The sequence below is a fragment of the Homarus americanus genome, unplaced genomic scaffold (genome assembly GCF_018991925.1).
Source record: "Homarus americanus isolate GMGI-L3 unplaced genomic scaffold, GMGI_Hamer_2.0 scaffold39155, whole genome shotgun sequence".
NCBI classification, from domain to species: Eukaryota; Metazoa; Arthropoda; class Malacostraca; order Decapoda; family Nephropidae; genus Homarus; species Homarus americanus.
In genome coordinates this window covers 10774506-10787116 of record NW_024737042.1, presented here as the reverse complement: position 1 = coordinate 10787116, position 12611 = coordinate 10774506, and the positions used below count along the sequence as shown (strand labels likewise).

General features: G+C 52.4%; 1 protein-coding gene across 3 annotated transcripts in view; it reads right to left on the bottom strand.

Moving 5' to 3' along the window:
* LOC121872711 overlaps nucleotides 1-12611 on the bottom strand; it is a 136694-nt gene that overhangs the window by 49249 nt on the left and 74834 nt on the right. Inside the window, exon 1 of one of the 3 annotated variants that reach the window (XM_042375716.1) lies at nucleotides 4511-4840. The exons of 1 other annotated variant lie outside the window; for it this stretch is intronic. The gene's annotated coding sequence lies outside the window, so the exon portion shown is untranslated. Of the gene's footprint in view, nucleotides 1-4510; nucleotides 4841-12611 lie in introns of those variants that run through there. One more of the 3 variants, XM_042375718.1, reaches the window with a different exon arrangement.

Below are 12611 nucleotides of genomic sequence, written 5' to 3'. Positions count from 1 at the left end.
CAACCTGTCCACCTGTGCCTCCAACCTGTACCTCCAGCCTGTACCTCCAACCTGCCTCCGTACCTGCCCTCAACCTGTACCTCCAACCTGTACCTCCCCTGTACCTCCAAGCCTGTACCTTCAACCTGTCCTACTATGTACCTCCTACCTGTACCCCTTACCTGTTACCCCTACCTTTACCCCCTACCTGTACCCCTACCTGTTTCCCTTACCTGTGTCCATTCCTGTCTTTACCTGTCCCATTACCTCACCCACCTCCCTACCTTCTCTGATACCTACCATACCTACACCTATCCCATTACTATCACCCTTACCTATCCCATTACCTATCACCACCTCCCATTACCTACACCCTTACCCCATCATTCCTATCACCCTTACCTATCCCATTTACCTATCACCCTTACCTATCCACCTATCACCCTTACCTGTCATTACCTGTCACCCTTACTATCCCATTACCTATCACCTTGCCTATCCATTACCTGTCGCCTGCCTATCCATTACCTATCACCCTACCTATCCATTACCTATCACCCTTACCTATCCATTCCTATCACCCCTTACCTATCCCATTACCTATCACCCTTACCTGTCCATTACCTGTCACCCTTACCTATCCCATTACCTATCACCCTTGCCTATCCCTTACCTGTCACCCTTACACCTATCCCTTGCCTATCACCCTTACCTATCCCCCTTACCTATCCCATACCTGTCACCCTTACCTATCCCATACCTGTCACCACTTACCTATCCATACCTATCACCCTTACCTATCACCTACAGTGTTAATAAGCAGTAATCTCGCTATATATATCAGCGCCTAAATTAAGAAATATTCTATACTAACTAATACAACACCAATATTTGCTGTGTGCTTGTATTAAAATGCTATCATCTATTTTAATTTTTATTTTATTTTTTATATTTATTTATTTTTTATTCTCAGTGCAACAACAACCTGAGAAATTCAACCCCGTGTTATCAACGTTGGTTGTACACAACCCGTGGTATTAGTTCCTTACACCCCGTGTTATTATGTTATCAGTAAAAATAATGAAGTTTAGAGATGGTATGTGTGTTGTGGTTGAAATAGCAATTTTGCCCACCAACATGTCGGCAGCTGCATCAGGGCGCACCCATTGCAGCAGCAAGAACAAGCGGATGTGGCGGTGGTGCAAGCTGTTATGGTAACGACTATAACTACGCTAACCAAGGCTTCAACCCAGCCTCCTACTCAACCACAACCACCGCCAACAACCCACCACTATTCAACCATCCCGCCACCACTACCACCAGGAGACAGCCCTACCCGGTGATACACAGGTCGACCATGATAGTACAGAGGTCGACCATGATGAGTACTGAGGTCGACCATCGATAGTACTGAGGGTCGACCATGATAATGAAGTCGACCATGATAATACAAGAGGTCGACGCCTGATAATCTGAGGTCGACCGCTGATATAAAGAGGTTCCGCAGATAGTACAGAGGGTCGACCATGATAATACTGAGGTCGACCATGATAATACAGAGGTCAAACCGTGATAATACAGAGGTCGACCGTGATAATCAGAAGGTCGACCATGATAATGCAAGAGGTCGACCATGATAATTCTGAGGTCGACCATGATTAGTGAGGTCGACCATGATAACCTGAGGTCGACCGCGCCGATAATACAGGGTCGACCGCCGAATTTGGTCGACCATGATAATACAGAGGTCGACCATGATAGTCTGGTCGTACATGATAATTCTGGGTTCGACCGTGATGATTCTGGTCGACCTTGTTAATACAGAGGTCGACCGTGATATCTGAAGGTAGACCGGATATTAATTCTGAGGTCGACCATGATAGTGTTTTTGCATAGTAGTAATGACGGATATTTTAGCTCAAACTGTTGGGCTGTAAGTAATGTCATGTTTACTGGGTGTGCCTGCCCGTATACGGTGTGTAGTGTGTTGACGAGTTTGAAGATGAGACCTAGGAGGTGGTGTTGGGTGGTAGTAAGGGGCTTGTTTGTGTATGATCACATGCTCGGCAGCCCTCACCCATCGAGAGGGGGTTGGGGAGGTGGCGGCAGGGTATCGGCACTAGCTATTCAGACCTGACAACTTTTAACCTGGTTTCTCTTGAGACTTTCAACACGTGTTTTGCTGTTTGCTTATTGTGTACACAGGTAGATGGGTCCATTGCATCGTTTTTTGGTGTGACAACAAATATGGCATTAAGTTACTCATTGTAGGGTGTTAGATTGGAGCTAATTACATAGCTATGCATGTATGATTTGGTTTAAATACTAAAATGAATTATTCAACAGATTTGACCGAATTATAATGTTCGAGTTTTGTTGTCTAAGTCGATTGCCCTTTAATCGCCTGATTTTAGTTTTACTAGTAACATGTTCTGAGTCGACCATGATAATACTGAGGTCGACCATGATAATACTGGGGTCGACCATGATAACTGAGGTCGACCATTATTGACGACCGTGATAAGAGGTCGACCGATAACCGGAGGTCGACCGTGATAGCAGAGGTCGACCGTGATATGCAGGGTCGACCATGATAATACAGAGAGTCGACCGTGATATTCAAGTCGACCGTGATAATACAGGGGTCGACCGTGATAGCTCTGAAGGTCGACCGTGATAATACTGGGTCGACCGTGATAACTACTGAGGTCATTCGTGATAATACAGAAGTCGACCGTGATAATACAGAGGTCGACCATGATATATGAGGTCGACCATTGATAATACAGAGGTCGACCGTGATAATACTAGAAATATCTGAGGTCGACCGTGATAATACAGAGGTCGACCGTGATAATACAGAAGTCGACCGTGATAATACAGAGGTCGACCATAATCTTCTGAAGTCGACCGTGATAGTCAGAGGTCGACCATGATAATACAGAGGTCGACCATGATAATACTGAGGTCGACCATGATAGGCTGGTGACCGTGATAATACAGAGGTCGACCATGATATACTGGGGTCGACCATGATAATACAGAGGTCGACCATGATAACTAAGAGGTCGACCATGATAATACAAGGGTCGACCATGATATAGAGGGTCGACCATGATAATGCTGAGGTCGACCATGATATTCTGAGGTCGACCGTGATAATACAGGGTCGACCGTGATAATCTCGACCGTGATAATACAGAGAAGTCGACCGTGATATGAAGGTCGACCATGATAATACAGGTCGACCGTGATAACCTGAGGTCGACCGATAATACAGAAGTCGACCGTGATAATGAAGGTCGACCATGATAATACAGAGGTCGACCGTGATAACCTGAAGGTCGACCGTGATAATACAGAGGTCGACCGTGATATCTAGAAGTCGACCGTGATAATACAGGGAGTCGACCGTGATAATACAGAGGTCGACCATGATAGCCAGGGTCGACCATGATATACAGAAGTCGACCGTGATAATACAGAGGTCGACCGTGATCTCTGGTCGACCGTGATAATACAGGGGTCGACCGTGATACTCTGAGGTCGACCGTGATAATGCAGAGGTCGACCGTGATAACTGGAGGTCGACCGTGATAATACGAAGTCGACCGTGAATATCTGAAGGTCGACCATGATAATACGAAGTCGACCGTGATTATACAGAGGTCGACCATGATAATGAGAGAGGTCGACCATTGATATCTGGTCGACCATTGATAAGACTGAGGGTCGACCATGATAACAGAGGTCGACCATGATAATACTGGGGTCGACCATGATATCTGAGGTCGACCATGATAATACAGAGGTCGACCATGATATCTTCAGGGTCGACCATGATAATCTGAGGTCGACCATGATGATATCTGAGGTCGACCATAATAAAACTCGTTGAGAATAGAAAATAAGGTACCAACTCGCTCACAATAGCATAAAAAGGTACCAACTCGCTCACAATAGCATAAAAGTGTACCTAACTCGTCATAATAGCATAAAGTGCCAACTCGCTCAAATAGCATAAAAAGTGTACCAACTCGCTCACAATAGCATAAAGTGTACCAACTCGCTCACAATAGCATAAGAATTACCAACTCGCTCATAATAGCATAAAGTGTACTGCTTCGCTCACAATAGCATAAGGGTAACACTCGCTCACTAGCATAAAGTGTACCAACTCGCTCATAATAGCAAAGTAGTACCAACTCGCTCTAATAGCATAAAAGTGTACCAACTCGCTCAAAAGCATAAAATTAGCTGTCACTCACAATAGCCCATAAAGTGTACCTGCTCTCACAATAGCCCATAAGTGTACCAACTCGCTCACAATAGCCCATAAAAGTGTAGAAACTCGCTCACAACCTGGCATAAAGTGTACCAACTCGCTCACAATATCCATAAAATTGCAAACTCGCTCTACCTTTAGCATAAAAATGCATCCTTCTCGCCATATAAAAAAAAAAAAACAATCACACTCAAAGCTCCCACAATAAATGCCGTAACACAATACTGAAAGAATATCTCCCCTCACGTGATCATCTATACATGTTGACGTTGATTTAATACGTTGTTTATGTCTTGGGCAGGCAGGCAGGCAGGCAGGCAGGCAGGCAGGGGAGGATCGAGTGTGTAGAGTATGTGATGGAACTATATTGTTGTTGACGACGTTTGCTGGCTGAATGTCGGACGCGAGGGTGAATGTTGCTGGACGTTATTACTACACTGGTCCTGACAAAACAAACGGACACTGTGTAGAGGAAGGAGCACTACTAACGCCACTACCGCCGCCGCTGCTCCTGATACTGTTACTGATCCACTCTTATCTGTGTGTACAAGTAATGATCTCCTCCCTCTTCCTCCTCCTCTTTGTTCTCTGCCTCAACCCTAGCTCCTCCTCCAATTCCATCACACTTACCGAATACCCTGTTCCTCAGTAACATGCTCCGCTTACTATAACCAATCCCCGTCCGATATCAACCAAGTCCCCACCCTACCACAAGATCCCCGCCCACTACCACCAAGTTCGCCCACTACCACCAAGTCCCCGCCCACTACCTCTCCGCCCACTACCAAGTCCCCTTCCCACTACCACCGAGTCCCCGCCCCACCACCAATCCCCGCCCACTACCACCATGTCCCCGCCCACTACCACCAATCCCTGCCACCAGTCCCGCCCACTACCACCAAGTCCCCGCCCACTCCCACCAAGTCCCGCCCACTACCACAAGTCCCCACCCACCACCAATCCCCACCACTACCACCAATCCCCGCCCACTACCACCAAGTCCCGCCCTACCACCAAGTCCTCGCCCACTACCACCAAGTCCCCGCCCACACTACCAGCTACCCATTATCACCAAACTTCATCCCCTCGAGATGCTCTGAATCACGTAATTCCTCCCACAGCAGATAATATCACACAGGGACTATTCAAACTAAAACCTCGCCTCACCTCCTCCCCACAATCTCCGATGATTCACTCCCGACTCACCCCCCACCTCGTAGAGTCGTACTGTTCAGGAAGTGATATTCACTACCAGGAGGAGTAACGAGTGAGTGACCAGCGGCAGCTCCCTCCCTCCTCCTCCCCAGAGATCGATGACAACACCTGACAGACTCCCTACAGTCACCAGGCGAGGACGATGTTTGTAAACAATGAATAATGGTGAAACGCTTGAAGATTCACCTCCTCTTATCCTCTCCTCCAGGCTTATATCACTTGAAGATTAACCTAGCTTAGCCTAACCTGACCTAACGCTTGTCCTTCTAACTAACGCTAGCCTAACCTTCAACCTAACTAACGCTAACTAACCTAGCATAGCCTAACTGGCGTGACGCAAGCACCAACGCTGGCATGACCTGGCGCTGGCCTGACTGGCAGCTGGCCTGACACAGCGCTGGCCTCTGTAACGCGCTGACACCGGCAGCACAGCACCAGCGAGCCTGGCCTGGCGCAACCTGGCCTAACGCTGACAACGGCGCTTCTTCGCCTGGCAGCTGACTAACCTGGCGCTAACCCTGACCCAACGCTAGCTTCAACCTGGCACGCGCAACTGGCCTGGCAGCTTGTCGCTGCGTGGCCTGACGCTGGCAACGCCTGGCGCTGCTGGCAGCGGCCTGGCAGCTGGCTGGCTCGCTGGCCTGGCGCTGCTGGCCTGGCTGTCGCCCCTGGCCTGGCCTGGCTGGCGCTGGCCTGGCCTGCGCTGGCCTGGCCTGGCGCCTGCCTGGCACCTGCGGCTGCAGCTCTGCGCCTTGGCCTGGCCTGGCGCTGGCCTGGCCTGGCACAACTAACGCTTCAACTAACCTGGCTGCAACGCCGCAACGCTTTAGCGCTACACAACCTGGCGCTTCAACTAACTAACGCCTTGAACAGCGGCTGCTGGCACAACGCTGGCAGCAACTGGCGCTAGCCTGGCAACGCTGGCCACAACAACGCTAACTGGCGCTGCAGCCTGGCACTAACGCTGGCCTGGCCTGACTGGCAGCCTGGCAGCGCCAGCCTGGCAACGCCACTGGCAACGCTGAGACGCAACGCTGTGGGGGCCTGACGGCGCCAGCCTGGGTGGCAGCCAGCCTGGCAACGCGCAGCGGCCGGCTGGCAATGCTGGCCTGGCAACGCCAGCTGGCAGCGGCCTGGCTGGCGTAGCCTGGCAGCGCTGGCCTGGTTTGCATGGCCAGCCTGGCAGCGCCAAGCCTGGCCAGCGCGGCCTGATTTAGCGAACCGGCAGCGTGGCCTGGCAGCAGCGGCCTGGCGCCGGCCTGGCAGCGCTGGCCTAACCCCAACGCCAGCCTGGCAATGCCGAGCCTGGCAGCGGCCTGGCAGTGGCTGGCAACGCCAGGCGGCAACGCCCAGCCTGGCAGTGCTGACTGGCAACTGGCCTGGCACAAATGCTGACCTGGCAGCGCTGGCCTGGCAACGCTAGCCTGGCAATGTTGGCCTGGCAACGCCAAGCCTAACAATGCCAGCTAACTTAACGCCAGCCTGGCAACGCCAGCAGCAGCGCCAGCCTGGCAGCAGCAGCCTGACGCGCCAGCTAACTAAGTAGCAGCCTGGCAGCAAGGCTGGCAACGCCCAGCAGCAATGCTAGCCCTAGCGCTAACCTGGCAATGCCCTAGCTTAACGCTTTAACCACAACAACGCAGCACAGCTTGTTGGCCTGGCAACGCCAGCCCCAATTGTGCCGGCCTGGCAGCAGCCTGGCAGCGGCCTGGCAGCGCCGGCCTGGATTGCGCCAGCCTTTAACGGCGCCCTTTAATGCTCAACTAACACTAGCCCAACTTGCTAACCTAACAACACTAAACTGGCAACACAAACCTGGCAATGTTGGCCACAACTTAACGCCAGCCTAACCCAATGCCAGCCTGACGGCACGGCCTAACGCCGCCAGCCTAACTGACGCCAGCTAACCAGCGCCAAGCTAGCAACGCCAGGCCTAGCTGGCCTGGCAGCATGGTAACGTCAGCAGCCTATGTGCTAACCTAACATGCCCTGCAATGCTAATAACCTAACAACACTAACCTGGCAACGCTAACCTGGCAATGTGAGCCACAGCAACGCCAGCCTATTAACGCGTGGCTAGCGCTAACGCTAACCTGGCAATGCTGGCTAACCAGCACTAACCTGGCAGCATAACCTGGCAATGTTAACGCTGCACGCTAACCTGCAGCAGCCTAACAACGCCAGCCTAACTGGCGCCAGCCTGGCAACGCCAGCTGGCAGCGCCAGCCTGGCAGCGCCAAGCCTAACCCCAATGCTAACCTAACGCTAGCTAGCCCAGCACTAACCTGGCAACACTAACCTGGCAATGTTGGCCCAACTTAACGCCAGCCTAACTTATGCCAGCCTGGCCCAGCAACCTAACCCAACGCCAACCTGGCAGCGCCCTTCAGCAGCCAGCCTGGCAGCTTGGCCCTGGCAATGCAACCTAACGCCCAACTGGCAACATGGCCTGGCAGCGCCGAAGCTGGCAACGCCAAGCCTAACAACATAACCTAACAATGCTTAACCTAACCAAATCGTTAGGCAAATAAAGCTCTCTGTAGTGAAGGACTTAGGTCGATGGTGACGAACTTTGAAATAATGAGACAGAAGAAGATTGACAGTCAAACAGAAGATTAGTCAAACAGAGAGAGATTGACAGTCAAACAGAGAGAAAAGTTGACAGTCAAACAGAGAATTGGTGCAAACAGAGATTGACAGTCAAACAGAGATTGACAGTCAAACAGAAGAGAGAGAATTGACATTCAAACAGAGATTGACAGTCAGAACAGAGAGAAGAAGAGAAAGAGATTGACAGTCAAACAGAGAAAGAGAGATTGACAGTCAAACAGAAGAAGATTGACAGTCAAACAGAAGAAAGATTGACAGTCAAACAGAGAAATTGACAGTCAAACAGAGATTGACGGTCAAACAGAAGAAAAGATGACAGTCAAACAGAGAGAGAATTGACAGATCAGAGCAGAGAGATTGACAGTCAAACAGAGAGGGTGACGGTCAAACAGAAGAGTTGACAGTCAAACAGAGAACGATAAAAGTGGAAGAGAACACATACAGACAAGATCAAAACATGGAAAAGAAACACACACACACACACACACACACACACACACACACACACACACAGTACGTGACGAGAGCATGAATATCTGGCCACAGGGTTTGGCTGTCCCCTTAGCCTGAGTCCTCTATGTAACCAGATCTCACTTGTCAGAGTGGAGAATAAATAAATAAATAAATAAATAAATAAATAAATAAATATATAAATAAATAAATAAATAATGAATATAAGTAAATTAAAATGAATAAATATAAATAAACATAAATAAGAAATAAATAAAACAAAAGTAAAATCAAAAGTTTGACCAGTTGTGTGGACGGGGGGGCAGCTTAGGATCCAGGCTCCTATAGTGACTTTTAACACAATATTCACAGGTTTGAGATATACTGTACAGGCAGGCACTCATTACATACATTCATGGCCCGTCCTTTAGAGACGAACAGGCGACCGCCCGGGGCCCCGCGCGTGTGGGGGAGCTCCGCGGGGCCAACTGAGACCAGTGACCTCGGACATACCTGTTGACTGGTTAATCTGACCTGACGGCTTACGCCACCATCACCCAACCGTCACCTGGGGGTTGGTGGGGCCCACTCAGTGGCTAGATGCCCCAGGCTCCCACACCCCCCAGTGACAACCCTGCATATGCATACATACATATCCAAACACCAAGTACCTACCTGGCACACCAAGCATACACACACATACAAACATATTCTCTCTCTCTCTCTCTCTCTCTCTCTCTCTCTCTCTCTCTTTTCTCATCCTGCTGGACCCGGGTTATCATATTCTCTTGGGGAGGAGGAGAGAAGGCGGATGGGAGAAAGAGGGAGGAGGAGAATGGAGGAGGAGGAGAGTGGAGAAAGAGAGGGTGAAGGGAAGAAGGTAGAGAAAGAGAAGGAGGAGGTTGAAGGAGGTGAGGAGAGAGGGGCGACAGGAGGAAAGGAAGGAGGAGAAGGAAGGAAGAAAGGAAGGTGGAGAACGAAAAAAGGAGAAAAGGAGAGGGGGTGTGTCTTCATTGAACCTTTAGCCAATCTGTCTCAACCAAAACACCTAGTATCGCTCCCCGTAACGTGGCCTCTGACCACCTGAACAATAGCCACCCCAACCACCTTTTATTTTACCTGATGAGTAAACATTCTAACATTACCTGGGGCGTTAGGTTGGGTTGATTGGATTAAGTTGAGTTTAGATTGGGTTAGGTTTAAATGAATTGAGTTTAGGTTGAGTTTGGATTAAATAGGATTTAGTTAGGTTAGGTTTAAATTGGATGAGTGAGTGGTTAGGTTTAGGAATTAGGGTTGGGATGAGTTGAGGTTGTTAGAGTTGGAGAGCAGGAATTAGTTTAGGTTAGGTTGGAAAGGATTAGGTGAGTTTTGGGTTAGGTTGGGATGAGTTAGGGGTTTGGGTGAGGTTAGGCTGGTTTTAAGGTTGGAGTTAGGTTAAGCAAGCTAATTAGGTTAGCATTGGGTTAAGATAACTAGATACGTTTACTTAATCACTAACCCTAACCTAACCTACTTATACACTCATACGTCATAATCTTATCTGGGAGACAGTTGCTATGTGAAGGTGTCCTGTTAAGATAAGAGAATAGGTCTCCAAGGCCACATTGCGTAGATAAGACGTCACTGTCAGAGAGATAGACAGACAGACAGACAGACAGACAGTAGATAGATAGATAGATAGATAGATGATAGATGGAGAGATAGATAGATAGATAGATAGATAGATAGATGGATAGATAGATAGTAGATGGATAGATAGATAGAGATAAAAAATCGAGGAAATTAATGTAAGGTTACCGTGAAACCTCGATATAACGGACTTTCCTCTGCATATAGTCCGTTATATCGAGGTGGCAGTGACAACAACGTAAGTGGGTGCTAAAAGTACCAAAAATAAATAAATAAGCGAGAAAAAGAATGATGAAGAGGAATAGCAAAAACAAAACGCGATAATAAAGCAGATGAGAAAGAAAGAGAAGAAGAGATTAACCCACAGTTTTCCCTCGTACCCAACCACCTCTCTCGGACAGACATATCTGGTGCCCTCCTACACACACCTGCTGCTCCTCCCCTGCTGTCCCCCCCCACACACCTGCTGTTCCTCCCATACCTGCTGTCCCCCCCCACACATACCTGCTGCTCCCCTATACATATCTGCTCCCCCACATACCTGTTGCTCCCCCCCCACACACACACCTGTCCCTCCCACACAACTGCTGTTCCCCAACACACCTGTTGCCCCCCACACACACACCTGCTGCTCTCCCACACACACACCTCCCCCCCCCAAACACCTCCTCCCACACACACACCACCCCCCACACACACACACCTCCCTCCCCCCACACACACCTCCCCCCACACACCCCTCCTCCCCTCTCTCCCACACCTCTACCCCCACACACACCTCCTCCCCCCCACACACACACCTCCTCCCCCCTCCCACACCTCCCCCCCCACACCTCCTCCCCACTCCCCCCCCCACACACCTCCTCCCCACACACACCTCCTCCCCATCCACACACACCTCCTCCCCCCATCCACACCTCTCCCCACACAAACCTCTCCTCCCACCCCACACCTCCTCCCCCACCCCCCCTCCCCCCCACCTCCTCCCCCCCTCCCCCCACACACACATACCTCTCCCCCACACACCTCCTCCCCGCCACACACCTCCCCTCCCACCCACACACCTCCTCCCCTCCCCACCTCCCCCACTCCCACCTCCCCCCACCTCCTCCCCCCCTCCCCTCACCTCCTCCCCACACCTCCTCCCCATCCCACCCCTCCTCCCCCCATCCACACACACACCTCCTCCCCACCCACACACCCCTCCTCCCCCATCCACCCTCCTCCCCCCCATCCCCACACCTCCTCCCCCACACACACCTCCTCCCCCCACACACACCTCTCCCCCACACACCTCTCCCCATCCCACACACACCTCCTCCCCACACACACACCTCCTCCCCATCCCCCACACCTCCTCCCCACACCCCCTCCTCCCCACACACCTCCCACCCCCCACACCCCTCCTCCCCCATCCACACACACCCTCCTCCCCATCCACACACCTCCTCCCCCACACACACCTCCTCCTCCTCCCCCCACACACCCACCTCCTCCCCATCCCCCACCTCCTCCCCCTCACACACACCTCCCCCCCACACACACACCTCTCCCCACACACCTCCTCCCCACACACACAGCTCCTCCCCATCCCCACACCTCCTCCCCCACCCCCCTCCTCCCCACACACACACTCCTCCTCCTCATCCCCCTCCTCCCCTCCCCACCTCCTCCCCCCACCCCCACCTCCCCACACCTCCCCCCCCCTCCTCCCACTTCCCCACCTCCTCCCCCACCTTCTCCCCCACACACACCTCCTCCCCACACACACCTCCTCCCCCCTCTCCCCCACACACACCTCCTCCCCCCACACACCCTCCCCTCCCCACCTCCTCCCTCCCCCTCCCTCCCCCCCCCTCCCCCCCCACACACACACACCTCCTCCCCCCCCACACACACCTCCTCCCCTCCCCACACACACCTCTCCCCCACTCCCCTCCTCCCCCCACACACCTCCACCCCACACCTCCCCCACCCTCCTCCCCCACACACCTCCTCCCCCACTTCCACCTCCTCCCCCACCTTCTCCCCCCCACCACCTCCTCCCCCACCCCCCCTCCCCACACCTCCTCCCCCACCTCCTCCCCCCACCCCACCTCCTCCCCCCCACACCTCTCCCCTCCCCACACACCTCCCCCCTCCCCTCCTCCCCCCCCCCTCTCCCCCCCTCCCCACCTCCTCCCCCATCCCCACACCTCCCTCCCCCCCACCTCCCACCCCCTCCTCCCCACACCTCCTCCCCACCCCCTCCTCCCCCCTTCACCACCTCCTCCCCACCCCCTCCTCCTCACCACACCTCCTCCCCCACCCCTCCCCTCCCCCCCCACCACCTCCTCCTCCTCCCCACACCTCCTCCCCATCACACCTCCTCCCCTTTCCCTCACCTTCTCCCCCCACATCTCACCTCCTCCCCCCCCACACACACCTCCTCCCCCACCCC